This window comes from Asparagus officinalis, chromosome 7 (assembly GCF_001876935.1).
Source record: "Asparagus officinalis chromosome 7, Aspof.V1, whole genome shotgun sequence".
In the NCBI taxonomy this organism is placed as follows: domain Eukaryota; kingdom Viridiplantae; phylum Streptophyta; class Magnoliopsida; order Asparagales; family Asparagaceae; genus Asparagus; species Asparagus officinalis.
Window position 1 is genome coordinate 92,054,646 of NC_033800.1, and position 19,235 is coordinate 92,073,880.

Consider the following 19,235-nt stretch of genomic DNA (forward strand, 5'->3'; position numbering starts at 1 on the left):
CTTACCAGGAGCGCTTTCCATATTAGTCACTCTTGAAGCCCTGTCGACGTACAATTGCCACACCTATTGACGCTAGGTAGTGTTGACTTTGTGGGTTTTGTCAAAAAAATCTCCATATAATTCGGCTGTATCCGTTGTAGGGTTAGCCGCTAAAAGATCACAAATCGTCTGTCCTATAACTAACTTCTATTGCTTGAAGTAGATGTCATAATAAGACAAGAGTAGGGACATTTTGCTAACCCCCAATTCACGGAGGCCAATTGCGTCATAAAAACCCAGACTCAATTAACGTTCGAGATGACGTAAATCATTTGCCTAATGAGGTAATATCGCATCTTTTGGATGGTGAACACCAATGTGAGACATTCCTTTTTGATCATTAGGTACCGAGATTCGGCGCCTACCAAAGTTTAACTTAGGTAATATATAGCCTGCTCATGACCGTTGTCATCATCTTGTGCAAGTAAAGCACTTAACGAGTGGTTCATCACCTTGATGTAAATCAAAAAAGGTTTACCTAAATTCGGTGTTACGAGAACAGGAGGATTTGAGAGATATGCCTTGATATCTTCAAATACCTTCTGACAGGCATCATCCTAGATAAAAGATATGCCCTTCTTTGTGAGCTTCTAGAATGGTTGACATTTCCCGGAAAAGTTCAAGATGAATCTCCGGATGTAAGCCAGTCTTCCTTGTAGTCCTCTGAGTTCCTTGAGGTTTCTCAGGGGTTGTAATTCATTTATCACCATCACTTTGTCAAGGTCAATATGGATGCCCTTCGTGGTGATGACGAACCCAAGGAATTTACCGTTGGACATCCCGAGGAAAGACTTGGTAGGGTTCATCTTCAATTGATGAGTTTACATTAGATCGAACATCATCCTCAAGTCTTTAATGTGGTCATCTTTGTTGTGGCTTTTAATGACCAAATCATCAACATAGCACTCGACGGTCTTCCAGAGGTGTTCCTAAAAAATCTTCATCATTGCTTGTTGGTACATAGCGCCTTTGTTCTTCAGGTCAAAAGACATGACTATGTAACAGAAGATGTCGAGAGTTGTCTTGAAGGCAGTATGTTTCTCATCATCTGGATACATCTTGATTTGATTGTATCCTAAGAATCCATCCATAAATGACATTCTATTAAATCCACACGTGTTGTCGATGATGACATCCGTGATTGGGAGAGGAAAGTCATCTTTCGGGCAGGTGGTGTTCAAGTCTCTAAAGTCGATGTGGATACTGATTTTCCCATTCTTCTTCAGAACCAGAATGATGTTCAAGAGCTAATCGGGATGTTGCACTTCTCGAATGAAGCCTGAATCTATTTGTTTCTTAACTTCATCCTTGATCTCCTCTATAATTTTTGGGTGAAACTGCTTTTGCTGTTGTTTAACGGGTTTGGCATCTGATTTGATGTTGAGGCGATGTATTGCCATGTTCGGATCAAGTCCTGACATGTCTTCAAATATCCAGGCGAAAACATCGATATATTCTTTGATGAGAACAAGCAATTCTTCTTTCTAGTCTGGTGGAAGGCTATCACTAACAAATATGAGTTTCGGATTGGGTTCATCACCCATGTTTACTTGGACCATTTTATCCTCAGTGGGAGGTTCTCTTTGCTCGAACCGGTCGCCATATTGGATATTTAGGTGATGGATCTAAGGATCTTACCAAGTTAATAGTTGGTCATCTTCCTCGATTGTGGCAGGATCAACCACAGTCATATTGGACATTAGCTCTTTGAGCATCTCTCCAAGGCTGGCATCGGAGTCCCAACCCGAAGAATCGGATGAATTTCCGTCTTTGGCTAATTAACCTCCAATCTGCTAACAACATTCATCATTTGATGAAGACATAGCCTAGACCTCTTCTAAATCTATAGTAATTATTAGGTTTCCCTTTTGGGACATACACGGCCTTAGTTGGAACTCAAGGACCTTGATCGATGCAAAGTCCTTCTCCAAGTGCTAGATTGTATCCCTACTTTTTTATGAGGTTACGCGCTTTCGAACTGTACTTAGATAAGTGAGGAGCAGGCTTCTCATCGTCACTATCATCTCTTGAAAAATGGTCCAGCATTGGAGACATCTCGCATTTCCCGTAACTTTTTTTGACCCTTTTTCATAGCATGGAATGACAAGCGGTTCATCCCAAAAGAGTCGATACACTTCTTGGTAACGTAAGATGATAGGAGCAGCATGTGTAAATTAGGATCATCGTATAATCCCTTCATTATCTTATCAATAGAGGGTGAGTGCTCTAAATCATCATTTATTGCTTCTTCGGCAAGTTGCCAATTACAGCTACCATCTGACAATTCTCCACCGTCAAGATTGATTACAAAGGGTACAATGTCAATCAATACAAAACCTCTATTGTATTCAAGCACAGTCTCGGTGTTAGCTTCTTCTCCATTGTCCGTGCCTTGGCTGGATGGTTCAGTGTCGGACTCAGTACCGTAAAGAAGAGAATCGGTAAAATAGTTTTCTAGTACCTTAAATGGTTGCTTATTCGCAACCACCGCCTTGACCTCATTATTGGTGTCTAAATATTTTAGACACTACTGGAGGGTAGATAGAACTATAACATTACCATGGTTCCAGGATCGACCCAATAATAAGTTATAGGAGGTTTCCGCATCGATCATGTAGGACGTGACCACGGTCATTAAATCCCCAAGTTGGCACTTCTCCTAGATTTTACCCAATGGTCTGGACCCAATGGTATTGAATCTATAGATAATGGTGCCAACTTGCTGGTGGGGATTCCGAGATTGTACATCAATCAGGGTAGCATGATGCTGACAGCGGAACTTGGATCGACTTGGATTTGGTTGACAATACTAGAACCGATGTATCTGGTGAAATACAATGGTCTGTCATGCTTCGAATTTCTTACTTGCATGTCTTCCTTGGTGAAAGTGATGCACGGGAATTGTTTGGTTCCAAGGCTGTAGTGTTAGACCCTAGAGGGGGGGGGGTTATTAGGGTCTTATACTAATCTAATCCAATTTTATCCCTATTAAAACTAATTAACAAGTTATCCTAGCAAGTACGAAATACAACAAGATATATGAGCTAGGATAAGCAATATAAACAAAGGTAAATATCCTAGCAAAGAGATATACTATGGGATATATACAAGGATATATAATCACAAGGGTAAACAATCTAAACTAGATAGTGGGCAATATAATCAACAAGCAATATACAAAGGTGATATCAGATATGAACATAAAAGTAAGTGCGCCAATGCAATCACAAACAAATGATATGATTACGGAGTTCGGTCCCCATGACGTACGTCTCCGCTCCTCACCTCGAGGAGATCTCCACTATCACAACAACCGGGTCTTCTACGCTTACTCGAACAATGTTTACACCACATAATACGGTTTTCTAGTTTACCGAAAACTTTACACCTAATACACTCTTGTAATCCCACTCTACACCCTCTCAAGTGTTGAACTAGACGTGTCTCCCTCAAGTGCTCGGATACAACCTCTCCCTAGGTTCGTCAACCGATGCCACTCCTCTTGGAACGATCCCCGACTCTCGCCACACACTTATCTCGATATACAAGAGTATTACAAAGTGATCCTCACAATTAGGCTCAATACAATAAATATTTGTTCTCTACTATGGATGAGAACACAATGAAAGCTCACACTCAATTGTTACAACTCTCACTAACCCAAATATACTATGTATGAAAATACAATAAGCTCAAGTGGGTGTGTGTAACAATGAGATATAAATCAAAACTAAACTCAAATAGCAAACTAGCAATAATAAGAATATGAAAATCAATAATAATATTGCTAGAGAAAAGAGTTAGAAAACTTCTCTATAAACACAAAGAGAGGATGAGAAGATATTAAAGATGAACTCCTCAACAGATGATGCAAGCTCCTCTTTGTAAAAGCGAAACCCCAAAAACAAACTAAACAAACTGTAAAACCCTCTTAAACTTGTTTAAAACTTTCTCCAATTCTCTTAATGGTAGAAGAGGGGTTGAGGGGTTTTTATAGGAAGAGAAACCAACAACCAACACCCTAAACAAAATAACAAAAATCCCAGAAAATCAGGAATACAGATATGTACAAAAAGAGCCGTTGGGGTGAATGGCGGTCGACCGTGGAAAACTCGCGGTCGACCGCGAGCCAGCTTTGAAACACAAAAATATAAACACGAAATATAAACATGCTACAAAGACTGGTTTGCAAAAAGGACTTCCCAAATGTAAAATATTATTATTTTGTAAGGATGTCCAAAACACGAAAATATAAACACATGCGTTTTGACATTTTAGCTAAACCATGTTTTGAAACAATATAAAATGATTTTATAGAATTAATAGAAGATGTAAACTATTGTTATGAAGTCTATAAATAATAAATATTGTATTTTATCAAAATACACATATAGTACACTAAAACATGATTTCATGGAACTAAATAAAATTGATATTGATGAAATCATATAAATGTATATAAGTATGAAACAAAAATATGTTTTCCAATTGTATTCAATTGTTTCATAGTAAAACTTGAAAACTATCAAACCAAAACATATATGTATATATATAACTATATATATACAAAACCAAAACGTGTATGTGTGTATATGATTGAGCTTAAAGTACTAACACACATAATATAAACTCCTAAACTAAATTATCCAAGCTTAATGAAGGTCTTCAATGAGCTCAACTTGGTACACTTGCGGATGAAGCTTGAACTTGTATCTTTAACTTGAATGTACATTGCTTCACTCTACTATTTCGTCAATCTCCATTGGATATGATCGTTGAAGCTCTATTCCATCCATCCTCCAACTCGTTGTTTGCCTAGAATAAATACGAAAACACAAATACTGGACAAACAACATTAGGAGTAAATTGTTTGTTAAACATCATCAAAACAAGAAGGCCAACATGTAGTGTTGAGCTAAAGATTTTGGTTCTTTGAGGATCGGCTTGATCTGGGTGAGGAATACATCGGAATCGGTCAGGGCTTCTTGCAGGGTCTCTTTGATGTCTTTAGACAGACGTAATAACTCATATAGAGTTATCCTCACTGGGATGTTAGCCAGTTGAGTCATCACATTGAAGTGGTATGGAGTGTTCGAATTCCCCAGTTTGTCTCCTCCAATCGGACGATTGAATCAAGACTAGTTCGGGTTTTGAATCTCTTGATGCTGGGGCTCTTTATCTTTCTGCTTGGCTACAGTCTCCTTTTGTTTAAGGGTTAATTGCTACTGAGAAGTTCCTTCATAAGGATTGTGAGTGGTCATAACCATCCCCTACTTAGCTGGCTGATCGACCATCTTAGAATAGTCGAACCGATATTCATTTCCACTTCTAGTGGCAAAGGCCGGTTCTTTGCTGGTAGCAAAAGCTTCATGCTCATCATCGAAAGCTGGGAAGGTAGGGATTCCTTTATCATTTTCCTTTGGAATAGCTGTAGTGGCACGACAACATTAATTTCCCCTTTCCTTTAGACTTGGATTTCTTCTTGGAGGAGGATCATGTCCATTGCTCATCTTGAAGTAGATCAAGATGAACCCAAAGAATTTCGTCATTGGGAGCCGTGTGTGGCACTAGCCCTTTCTAGCATTGTCCGTGAGGATCATCATTAATCATCATTATCCCTACCTTTGTCATAGGTTCTGGTTGAAACCACGTGAGAGGAACAAAACCGAAACTAATGCTTACTGCATTTGTACCCACTTTCTTTTCCTTGGGTTGCTTTGTAGTGATAATCCCAACGTCAATCAAGGCTTGAATTTTGTCCTTATGAGCATAGAATGTCATGGTGGGATGATGAACTGCTATGTGGAACGCATAGTACCATGGATCTATAGTCTTCTTAGCTTCCTCGTGATCGGTGATTGGAGGCAGCTTGATCTTGTTGTTTTTTAACAAGTATTTGAAGATACCGGGGACCTCGTCTTCCTTAAAGGAGTATTCCTTTAGGAACTTTGGCTCAGAAGCCTTCTGTTGCCTTAGAGGTCATTGCTGCCATTGAGACGATTGCTGCTTGGGCACTTGTTGTTGTGCTGTTGGGGCTACAATTGGAATGTTTGGTTTATATCCACCGCATTCGCTTGTGTCTTCCCTTCACCACGAGGGATGAAGTTCTGTTTTAGGGCATTAGTCGCGGGTTGACTTCTCTCGGATTTCTTTCTTTTGAGGTAGCGTTAGGCTTGTTCCCCGCGTACTTTTAACTCTTTCCAAGTCTTGGATGGTGTGACACTCATAGCTTCTAGAACATCCAAAGAAAGGTTGTTATGATATGTTTGGAGGATGAATTCCTCCGTAAGTGGATCTCGGTAGTTCATCGCCTTATTCTGGAAGCGCTTGACGAAGTTCTCGATTGATTCTCCGTCTTTTTGTTTCTCATCAAATAGTGTCCTGATTGACACCTCTGTATCATCATCGAAGAAGTTGGTAAGAAACATGCTCTCCATATCATCCTAGCTATTGATACTTCCTAGCTTGAGACATTGGTACCAGTCGAAGGCGGCCGTGCAAAGGGTCCCCACGAATAATCATACAATCAGAGGTTCATTGCCTAAAATAACCCCTAGGTGGGACTTGAATTAAATCAAGTGTTGAGTGGGTGAACCCCTTCCATCGAACGGTGTGAAGTTAATCAGGTTGAACATCGCCGGATACGGAATCAATTCTCACTCCTCGGATAAGGACATAGAATATTGGTCTTCTTTACCTCTTGAGCAGATATCAAAGCATTGATCTTGTTCTCGAGGTCTTTCATTTGTAGATCTTCGCCTACATCTTTCTTCAGGCGACTTTGAGGAGGAATGGTGGAACCACCCCCAGTATCGGGGCTATCCCCAGCATTTTTATCATCAGGTGGAGTATCGACATTGATATTCTCCTCCACATCTGAGTTGCTATCTACCTGATTGGTAGTGTGGTGACAAATAGATCTACCGTGCTGATTTGACAACTCTTGGAACTACATAGCATATAAATCATTGACCCGTTGTACGACCATCTTCATCTCGATTTTAAAATTATCCTTCTGCTTAGCCAAAGCTTCTTGAAGGAGCTGTGCTATCTGCTTAGTAGTGATCATGAATGCTTCTCGAGATCGCCCCGTACTAGACACAGTGTTATCAAAGCCAATGTGGAGTATGTATCTGATATCTCATCATCCGAAGATCGTCCTCTACTTGGTCTAGGTCTGATAGCCCTGGACCATAGCCAAGGGAGACGTTGAGATGCTCTGGGGAAAGGATCGGGACTGGGAAGCCAAGTTGACTTCCCCTTATTGACTATATTAATGGTGACTTCTGGAGGTTCGCCACCCTGACCGGCTGATCTTATTTTACAGAAGTGCCTTAGTTTAGGTTTGGACGCTTCAGTAGAGATCCTTTTGAATACCAAGACCCTCTGTGGAGTGGACTTGGAGCAGCTACATTCTGATAGTACTTCCTTGATTAATCTCTTATAAGGATAGTGAGAGTCCATTTCTGGGGTATTTCTCTTATGAGACTCACCCCCAATCTGATAGTACAACTTATCGGTGTTGCAGCCAGAGCAACCTATCGGCTGTTCACTTGTTCTTTTAGGTATAACACTGTTTCTATCAGATGCATCTTCTTCTGATTAGGTAACACCTTGTTGGTGTTTGCATGAGTCACACGTTCGGAATCACCCTATTGTGAGGGTGAAACCCTAACAGCCTCCTAGTTTTTCACATGTACCCCAAAGCGGGTTGTTACGGGAATCAGTTTGTTGGAAGGTTGCGTATGACCCCAAGTCTAGATTTTTTCTCGGGAATCATCCAGTGGACCCAAGCGTTCCTTAATAGGAGCTTTTCCTCGATCTTCAGGGAGAGGACTAAGGCGATCCTTTAGAGGAATTCTGAATTTAGAGAGGTCTATGCTGCCATAGGGCTTCACCAAAGGTGCGGGAGTAGGAGGAACAAAATCTAAAGTTGATGAAGGCTGGGGAGCAGCCTTGGAGCTAGAATTGAGTGATAGACATGACCGGTGTTTATCGTCACGTAGAGACGCCTTAACTATCTTTGGTGTAGTTTTAGGCACTGTCTTGGGATTTGACACCCAAACCTGCTTAGGTCTTGGTCATTCTTTGTCCACCTCTTCTTTTTGCAATTCTTGCACCTTTCATACAAGGATCCGGGCGTGCACAAGAAGTGTGTGACATTTCTGGATGCGCTCCATAAGGGTAGAACGAGTTCATTTGACATGAACCTATTTGTTAGTTAGCAGTTGGGAGGAGGACCCGACGCTTGCTACAGCGATGGCTTAGCCACTTGGCGCCTTCTAAACTCTAGATCCGCTTGGTAGCAGAGTCTGTCTACCTGTTCCAAAGCTTTGGCAAATTAGTGGGCAAGACTTTGGCGGTGCCTCTGACGAGCCCTTTACATCAGCATCGGTGTGCCTTCAACAGGCAACTCCGTAACCTTTGAGGAGTTATCACGATCATCAGATCCGGCTTCCTTGCGGTCGGAGAGGAGTCTTCCACAACATTTGGGTGAAGATTATCACCCTGAATTTTCAGATCTAAAGGCTAATTAGCCTTCTTCACGAAAGTGGTCTTCCTGTGCTTGCAGGGAGAAGAAGAACTGGAGGATGAGAGGAGACGTACTCCTCAAACTTCTACTGGTCGAATTCATACTCGACCACTTCTTCCACAGGGATCTTGATCAGTGGCTGCGACATGACAACCTCGATAGCAAGGTTGTTGGCTCCCACTATGGTCACCAACGTGTTCGCGTCGGAAATCAGTTTCATTGCTTTCGAATCCATTACAACTTCAGACATTACAACGATTCAAAATAAAGAAAATTTAGTTTTTTATAAGACTTCTCTTACAATGAAAATAAAATAGATGACTTCCTCAGAACACACGCAGAGAGATCATTTATCGGTCTTCTGCTTGCATGAGATCTTTGCTAGTACCGGAGTTTATCCGTAGACCCCTGACAGATTAGATCTGAATAAAGATTTTATTACCTCGCAAAGGAGACAAAAAATTAAAGTGACTACCTCGGCAATAGCGAGACAATCACTCTTCTCGAGAATCATAGATAGGTGCGATCTTAAGAAAAATGGATGAACGGGATGCAGATCTCTTGAACTCTTCCTCTCTTTGTGCTAAAGAACTCACCAAGATCTCTTCATCCTCTCTGAGATTCGTGCTCCTCACTCTTCAATTCAACAGGGTTTCGCTGAGGCTTGAGAATTCTGAATCTGTGTAGATGAAGGCCCTAGGGCCATATTTATAGGCTTCAGAAGCTCGGTTTTGGATAAGAATGATCGATTTGATCTCATCCTCAATTGTAACCACTTAACCACGTTCCAGGATAACTTTAGATCAGTAGGGGAGGTTTTGGATCAGATTAAACCAAAACCTAGGCGGTAAGGGGTGAAATCAGTGTTTTTTTAGGCGTGAGATAGACTTTGTGTCTTGGCCTTGACCGAGACACAAGGTTTGTCTCGAATTTAACCAAGACATGTCATGTATCTCGGTTGCGTGCCTTGACTTGTTTTCCCGTAACTCCCCGGTCCGATCTTGGAATGACACGATTCAAAGTGCATTGGAAAGCCGGAGAGGAGATCTAAGATCTCCCATGAGTGAATCATGTGTGGAATGGACAAGACATGAGTCACACTTCTTCTTTTGTGAGTGAATTTTCTTTTAGATTTATTAACAAATCATTTGATTCTTGATTTGTGATTTTTAATCTTTAATTTTTAGTTTTAGGATTTCTTATAAAATTTGATATATCCTATGGATATATATGTTTGTGTTAGACCACTTGTGATACTTTGTATTAATGATACACATATGAGTGTTCACTTGGTCTTGTATGTGAGTGGTGTTTAGCATACTTTTATCTATGCTTCCTCACATATGTTTGCCATGTTTGTAATTGTATATTTTCTATATGACATTTTGATAGGGGGAGAAATCCCTATATCTTCTTATGTTTTATACTCACCCGTGTTTATTGATAGGGGGAGCTTTTGCTCTCTTATTCTTTTATTTTCCCCATTTTGATATTACCAAAAGGGGAGAAACAAGTGGATTGTGAGTATATTTTAAGAGTATTGTACTTTATTGTATATCTTATATACTCTTTGTGTAGATTGTTTGTTATCATCAGAAAGGGGGAGATTGTTAGGTCTCATGCTATTAGCCTACATCTTCTAATCTTGTTTTGATGATTACAAACAATTTCTAATATTGTTTGTCTAGTATTTATATTTTCTTATTAGGTATTCTGGACAAACAATATGTTGAAGGATGGATGGAATTGTGCCATAACGATAATATCCAATGGAGGTTGGCAGGATTGTGGCGTGAAGCTATGCATTCAAGTCAATATTCAAGTTCAAGCTTTATCTGCAAGTTTACCAAGACGAGCATATTGAAGATCTATCAAGCTTTGGTATATTAGGTTTTTTGTAGCGTATATTGTGTGAATATATTTCAAGCTCAATATATATATACACACACAATTTTGATTTTATTACAAAATGAGTTTATTTGAGAAAACAATATAATATTGGTTTATTAATCTTGTTTACATTACATTCATGTTTTATAACATCTATAAAAATATTTCATAAAGTTTCACATGTTCTTACATGTCAAACTTCATTTTCAAGATTCATCATAAACATGTATTATGTATATTTTTGATAAACATTAAGTTTTCACAAATATGAAGACCTTTTTAAAAAATTTCTTTTCAAACAAGTTTGTCAAAATGTTTATAAACTGTTTACAATGTTTCACATTTTTTGGAATTTATTTACTTTTTTATAGAGCCTTGAAACTCAATTTCAAAATCGATTTAGGCTGAAAACCGGTTATCAGTCTACTGGTTAGTCAACTGATGACATCAGTCGAATGATGTGTCGACTGATGAAAGCGCCTGTAATAATCAAAAGTCTCTGTTTTATTTTGGTTGATTGATCAGTCGACTGATGATCCATTAGTCGACTGATAAAAGGTCATCAGTTGATTGATATGCTACTGATTTCCTGTAACGGTCAGCTCATCAGTAGACTGATGAAACCCGTCAGAGTACTGATAAGCCTTCCAACGGCTAGTTTGTGTAGTTTTCTGATTTTTGTTTTTTGAGTAGTTTTGTCTTTTTCTCTGGGTTTGGGCTGATGTCTTGAGTGCTTATAAATACCCTAGTGCATTCAACTCTTGAAGCCATCAAGAAAATTATTTAATCAAGTTTTGAAAGAGTTTAGTTTGTGTTTAAGCATTGTTTTAAGTTTGTTTCAAAAGAGGAGTTTTTCACAAGGAGGAAGCTTTTGATTTCAACTGAGGAATTCATCCTCATCATCTATCTACAGCTCCTTGTGTTTATAGAGAAGATTTCTAACTCTTTTATCTAGCTTATTTATCTTTTGATTTTTATATTCATATCTTAGCTAGGTTTATTTGAGTTAGAATTTTATTGTTCTCATTTATCACTTTTTGATTTTTATATTCATATCTTAGCTAGGTTTATTTGAGTTAGAATTTTATTGTTCTCATTTATCACCCACACCTCAATTGAGCTTTTAATATTATTCATACAATATATTGTTGGGTAGTGGTGAGTGGTTTAGTGAGAGTGAGCTTCATTGTGTTCTCATCTATTATAGAGAATAAATCTTGTAATTGAGCCTTATTGTGAGAATATCAGCTTGTAATACTCATTTACACCAAGAGGAGTGTGTGGTGAGGACGTAGTCGATACCAAGAGGAGTAGCATCGGTAGTAAAGCCTAGAGAGAGGTAGTAAAGCCGAGCACTTGAGGGAGACGATACATGATAGTTTGTGTATATACATTGTGAGTGATTGTAAAGTTTTTTATAAGCTAGAAAACAGAGTGTGAGGTGTAAACGTTATTTGGGTGAGCATAGAAAATCCGGTTGTGATAGTGGAGATCTCCTCGAGGTTAGGAGAGGAGACGTAGGTCGTGGGGACCGAAATTTGTGTTCGTATCGTTTCTTTTCGTTTGTCATTAGCGTTCCTTTATATTCGTGCTTATCATTTATATCGCCTCTGTCAATTGCTTGTTGTTTATATTGCCCTATCACTTTAGTAGTTTTGTTTACCCTTGTGTTACTTGTATATCCTTGCACGTATATTTCTCATATCTCATTTGCTAGGATATATTTGTTAACAAGTTTTAATTTGGCATAAAATCAGATTAGATTAGCATAAACCCTATTCACCTACCCTCTAGGGTTCTTTCCTAGTGACATTAGGGTGCTTTCAATTGGTATCAGAGCTTGATGCTTTTTAATTTAGGGTTTAATCGTATTGAGCTAAAGGTCCAAGTTATCTTTGTGTGCTAATCTAGTTTATAGATTTACTATTATCTTGCTTGCATAAATATAGATATTATGGACATGCATTGTGCACTTTGTTTAGGCTATGATCCTAATGTTTCTCCTAGAATAGATAATTTCCCCTATGACCAATTGTGCTCTAGATTTAATATATTTGTTAGATCTAGACATTTCAATTTATGGGAAGTTGTTGAAGATGTTTATATGGTGCCCACTTTGGAGAAATCCAAGTAGAGTAAAAATGATAAAAGATTATTTACAATGAACAAGATTTTGTTAGAACATTTGCTAAATGCTTTTGATTCATCTATGTCTAATAAGTTTGTTCATTTTGATAGTGCTCACAATTTATGAAAATTCATAGAAGCACATCATGGTAATTTGGAGAAAATCCAACGTAGCTTGGAGGATTCTTCTTCAAGTAATAGTGGAGCATCATGCACATGGCCACTAGGCGATAGCCCTAGTGTAGTATGCAATTCCGAACCCAAAAATGATTTATCTAGTGATGAACTGGCTTGTGCATCTAAGAGATTATTGCATGTCTATAACAAATTGCATAAAGATTTTATTGATTTATAAAGCAAGCATGTAAAATTAAAATCCGATCATGAGGAGCTAGTGTCAAAATTGAATGTCATTGCAAAAGAAAATATCATGCTTAAAGAAAACAATGACATGTTAGTTTTGGAAATGAAAAATTAACCATATGTATAACTAGCTTAACTCATGAAAAAGATAATGCCATATTAGAAGTAGAGAAGATAAAAAATGATACTGCTTCTTTTGTAAATAATTATATATGGTCTACTTCTAATAAAATGCATATGTGCCTAATAATGAAGATTTGAATCTTGTGAATAAACACATTTCATCTTTAGATTCAACTTTGAAAACATGTATTAATAATCATAAGAAGCTTATGGATATGTGTGCCAAGTCTAAGTCAAAATCATCCACTAATTATGCACACATATATATAGCAAAGTCTATAAATGCACAAATTACGGTCGTAAAGGCCATCTTGTTAGATTTTGCTATGATGCACATAAACTCACTAAGGTTCATATTAATTCTTCTTGTGCATCTCATCAAGATTCATCGTCACATTCACATGTACACACACATATAGATCATCATAAACATGCCCATGTGTAGAAATTATGATTTTTGTGGTAGGTTTGGCCATTTGGCCAAATTTTGTTTTATTTTGAAAAATGTTTTTCATTTGCAAAAAAGTTTCAAATAAATTTCCTTTGTCTGCAAATAATTTCTGTGCACCACCATTTGGTCAATACAAACCTTTTAGACCCTTTCATTGTACTCATTGCAATCGAAATGGTCATCTACAAGAATTTTTTTTTGACCACGGTCGTTCACCATACACGCCCAAAAGGGATCATAACCCTAGGGCTTTGAGCTTTAATGATAGGGGTCATGTCCCTAGACTCTTCGGTACCGAGAGTAATTGAGTGCTAAAACATGTTTGATTATTTAAGAACAAATATTATAATTTTTAAATTTTTTTTATGTTCTTAAAGATTATTTTTATTTGAGATTTTTGCAAATAACTTTTAAATCTTTAAAAGAAATATTTTAAAAATGTATATATATGCGTTTTATATTATCGATAAATGATTTTTGGTTTTTCAAAACCATAGTTCATGTTTCTCATGTGTTTTATAGTCTTGATTTGAACTATGTTGTTTTTTATTCATTTTGGTGTGCTTGTGCTTCATGAGATAATTGTATAACACTCTTTTGATGATATTTATGTATTTGTGCTTATGAATCATCAATTAGTGCTTTATAATATACTCTTTATGTGGTTTGATCAAATTTATCCAAGAAAGATTTCATTTTGTTGATCAAACGTCTTCCTTTTATCATACTTTGTTTTGAGTTTATATATGAGAGGTTTATTTTTTTTTTGAGCAACCCCCTGGATGTATTAATTCCTTGTTTCAAATTATGTTTATCGGGCATTCATTTGAGTTGAAATAAATTTTTCTTGTTTTTGTCAAAAATGAGTATATTGATATTTTATGTATTTATCCAAAGCATTCTAATCCTTGATCTTTATGGATAAAACTTATAAATGTTTTGACAAATTTTCTTTGTGATCATGTATATAGGAAAGATGTGTCCATTATCTACATAGATACAAAATAATTTTTTTTGTGGACATCTTTGCCTAACCTCTTTACTTAGATTTTTTTGTGGTTTGAGCACGATTGTCATTTGAATCATGTATTTTCTCAATCATCTTATTTTTGTTAAAATGATACTTAATGCCTTGTATGAATTCTCATTTGGTCTCTTTTTGGTATCATTTGTATTGCCTTTTTTTTTGAATTTTTCATGAATAAGATTTTGGCGTTCATAAGTTTTCATAAACTTATACTTTGCTTTTCATGTATTGAGACATCATTCTCATAATAATGTATTTCTATATGTTCTCAATCAATCCTGATTTATGGTTTGATGACTTATGAATTTTCTTTTGGATTTATTGACAAATCATTTGATTCTTGATTTGTGATTTTTAATCTTTGATTTTCATTTTTTAGGATTTGTTATTATTTTTGATATATCCTATGGATATATATCTTTGTGTTAGACCCTTGTAACACTTTGTATTAATGATACACATATGAGTGTTCACTTGGTCTTGTATGTGAGTGGTGTTTAGTATACTTTTATCTATGCTTGCTCATACATGTTTGCCATGTTCATAATTACATATTTTCCATATGGCATTTTGATAGGGGGAGCAATCCCTATATCTTCTTATGTTTTATACTCACCCGTGTTTATTGATAGGGGGAGCTTTTGCTCTCTTATTCTTTTATTTTCCCCATTTTGAAATTACCAAAAGGGGAGAAACAAGTGGATTGTGAGTATATTTTAAGAGTATTGTGCTTTATTGTATATCTTATATACTCTTTGTGAAGATTGTTTGCCATCGTCAAAAAGGGAGAGATTGTTAGGTCTCATGTTATGAGCCTACATCTTCTAATCTTGTTTTGATGATTATAAACAAATCCTAATATTGTTTGTTTAGTGTTTATGTTTTCTTATTAGGTATTCTAAACAAACAATATGTTGGAGAATGGATGGAATTGCATCATAACGTTAATATGCAATGGAGGTTGGCGGGATTGTAGAGTGAAGCTATGCATTCAAGTCAAGATCCAAGTTCAAGCTTCATCCGAAAGTTTACCAAGATGAGCATTTTGAAGATCTATCAAGTTTTGGTATATTAGTTGTTTTGTAGCGTATATTGTGTGAATATATTTCAAGCTTAATATATATACACACACACAATTTTGATTTTATTACAAAATGAGTTTATTTGAGAAAACAATGCAATATTGGTTTATTAATCTTGTTTACATTACATTCATGTTTCATAATGTTTATAAAAACATTTCATAAAGTTTCCACATATTCTTACATGTCAAACTTCATTTTCAAGATTCATCAAAAACATGTATTATGTATATTTTTGATAAACATTGAGTTTTCACAAATATGAGAACCTTTTTGCAAAATTCCTTTTCAAACAAGTTTGTCAAAATGTTTATAAACTGTTTGTAAAGTTTCATATTTTTTGGAATTTATTTACTATTTTTTACAGAGCCTTGAAACTCAATTTCAAAATCAATTCAGGCTGATAACCTGTTATCATTCGACTGGTCAGTCGACTGATGACATCAGTCGACTGATGTGTCGACTGATGAAAGTGCCTGTAATCATCATAAGTCTCTGTTTCATTTTGGTCGACTGACCAGTCGACTGATGATCCATCAGTCGACAGATGTGTCAACTGATGAAAGTGCCTGCAATCATCAAAAGTCTCTGTTTCATTTTGGTCAACTGACCAGTCGACTGATAAAATATCATCAGTCGATTGATAAGCTGCCGATTTCCTGTAACGATCAGCTCATAAGTCGACTGATGAAATCCGTCAGTCGACTGATAAACCTTCCAACGGCTACTTTTGTGCAGTTTCTAGATTTTCTTTTTTTGAGCTATTTTGTCTTTTTCTCTGGGTTTTGGCTGATGTCTTGAGTGCCTATAAATATCCTAGTGCATTCAACTCTTGAAGCCATCAAGAAAATTGTTTAATCAAGTTTTGAAAGAGTTTAGTTTGTGTTTAAGCATTATTTTAGGTTTGTTTCAAAAGAGGAGTTTTTCACAATTGAGGAATTCATTCTCATCATCTATCTACAGCTCCTTGTGTTTATAGAGAAGATTTCTAACTCTTTTATCTAGCTTATTTATCTTTTGATTTTCATATTCATAACTTAGCTAGTTTTATTTGAGTTAGAATTTTATTGTTCTCATTCATTACTCACACCTCAATTGAGCTTTTAATATTATTCATACAATATATTGTTAGGTAGTGGTGAGTGATTTAGTGAGAGTAAGCTTCATTGTGTTCTCATCTATTATAGAGAACAAATCTTGTAATTGAGCCTTATTCTGAGAATATCACCTTGTAATACTCATTTACACCAAGAGGAGTTGTGGTGAGGACATAGTCGATACCAAGAGGAGTGGCGTCAGTAGTAAAACCTAGAGAGAGGTAGTGAAGCCGAGCACTTGAGGGAGGTGATATGTGAGGACCAACACTTGAGGTTGTAGTTTGTGTATGTACATTGTGGGTGATTGTAAAGTTTTTGGTAAGCTAGAAAACCGTAAGTGAGATGTAAACGTTATTCGGGTGAGCGTAGAAAACCCGGTTGTGATAGTGGAGATCTCTTCGTGGTGAGGAGCGGAGACGTAGGTCGTGGAGACTAAACTTCGTGATCGTATCATTTGTTTGCGTTTATCATTGGTGTTCCTTTATATTCGTGCTTATCATTTATATCGCATCTGTCAATTGCTTGTTGTTTATATTGCCCAATCACTTTAGTAGTTTTGTTTACCCTTGTGTTACTTGTATATCCTCACACATATGTTGTTCATATCTCATTTTCTAGGATATATTTGTTAATAAGTTTTAATTTAGCATAAAATCGGATTAGATTAGCATAAACCCTATTCACCCACCCCCTAGGGTTCTTTCCTAGTAGCATTAGGGTGCTTTCAGTTAGAAATAGTCTTCTGTTTAGGCTTCAACTTGAGCACATCGGCGTTGACCAGGGCTTGTAAAATATCCTTAAAGATGTAATATTTCTTTGTTGGATGTCCAAGCATTTTATGATAGCGACAGTAGTTAGGATCATCCACTTTTCCTGCCTCTTCCGGTCTCTTTACTTCAGGAAGCTTCAACTTATTGTTCTTCTAAAGTAGCTGGAATACAGTGTCCACATGGTCCTCTTTGAAAGAGTACTACTTGGGTGCTCTTGGTTGACTCGATACCTTACCCTGCTTGGTAGGTGGCACTTGAGTATTAGTATATGTAGCCAACGTATCCTTTCCCTTTGATCGGGGAACGTTGCGTTGATTGCGTTGCACCGGTTGCTTCTGTTTATTGGTCTCTTCTCCTTTGACCCGGGCAACAATCTCTTTTGCTTGCTCTCCTTAAGAGACTAGCTATTTCCAGGATCGACATTCCGTGACCCCTGTAGGCATATAAAATTGCTTATAGGTCCCTTAGCACAGCTCGGCACAAACCGACGAACCAACGAGGCGACGAGATCGACGAATCGCACGCAAGTAACGAAATACGTCCATTCGCGTGTGGGATCAAGCCAAGTGTTCGAAGAGTCAACGAATCATCCAACCAAGGGGAAACTCGGACGAATCACGATCGAATCAAGATCAATTTCGGACTCGAACTCAGAAGCGGATTTACTGCCAAATCAGGAATCCAATTTACTGCCAAATCAGATCATCAAATCAGAGTCTCAGGTCAACCGAAACACGGACAAACGAGACAACGGAAAACGACTCGAAAAAGTCGGAAAACACCGCCCGCGGGGGCTCGGCCAAAGCCGAGCCACCTCAAGGTGGCTCGGCCAAGGCCGAGCCACCCTGAGGTGGCTCGGTGGCCGAGGGGGTGGCTCGGCCATGAGCCGAGCCACCCCAAGGTGGCTAGGCACAGTGTCGGCCACCCCGAGGTGGCCGACAGTGGCCCGAGGTGGCCGACAGTGGCCAGAGGTGGCCGACATTTCCCTTTTTGCAGCCACTGTCCTGAGAGCCTATAAATAGGCCTAGAGATGTTCATTTTCAGAGGTCGAACTTTCAAGAGCCGAAACTCTGCCGGATTGAAGAGTGAACTCGGAGCTTGAAGACCAGAAGACTTGCACATTCAGATCTGATCCTCGGCGACCATCCACGTCAGAAAAGGCAGGATCTCGAGAGGAAGAAAGAACAGATCTGAGATCTACACGAGACTACACTCCAGATCTAAGCTTGGTCTTAGATCTCGAGATCTGAGCGATTATTCCCTTGGTGGATTAATCCCTCCCGGCTATTATTCCCTTCGTGGAATAATACCCGCATACTCGTGTAGATCCGACCGGATCTAGATCGCGCGGTGGTCCACGGATTAACCCCGGCGTCGGCAAAGAACCCACACAAGCAAGCAACCGCAAAACAGGAGCTTGCGATTTGTTCACAAGAGGAAAGTTGTAATTTTTACTTTTTTTCTTTTGATTTAGTTGTAACCGGATCTATAAAAGACCGGATCTTTGTAACCCAAGATGACAATCATATCAATGAAAAAGAAAACAGTTTTCCACGCGAACAATTAGGTAGGCATATAAAATTGCTTATAGGTCCCTTAGCACAGCTCGGCACAAACCGACGAACCAACGAGGCGACGAGATCGACGAATCGCACGCAAGTAACGAAATACGTCCATTCGCGTGTGGGATCAAGCCAAGTGTTCGAAGAGTCAACGAGTCATCCAACCAAGGG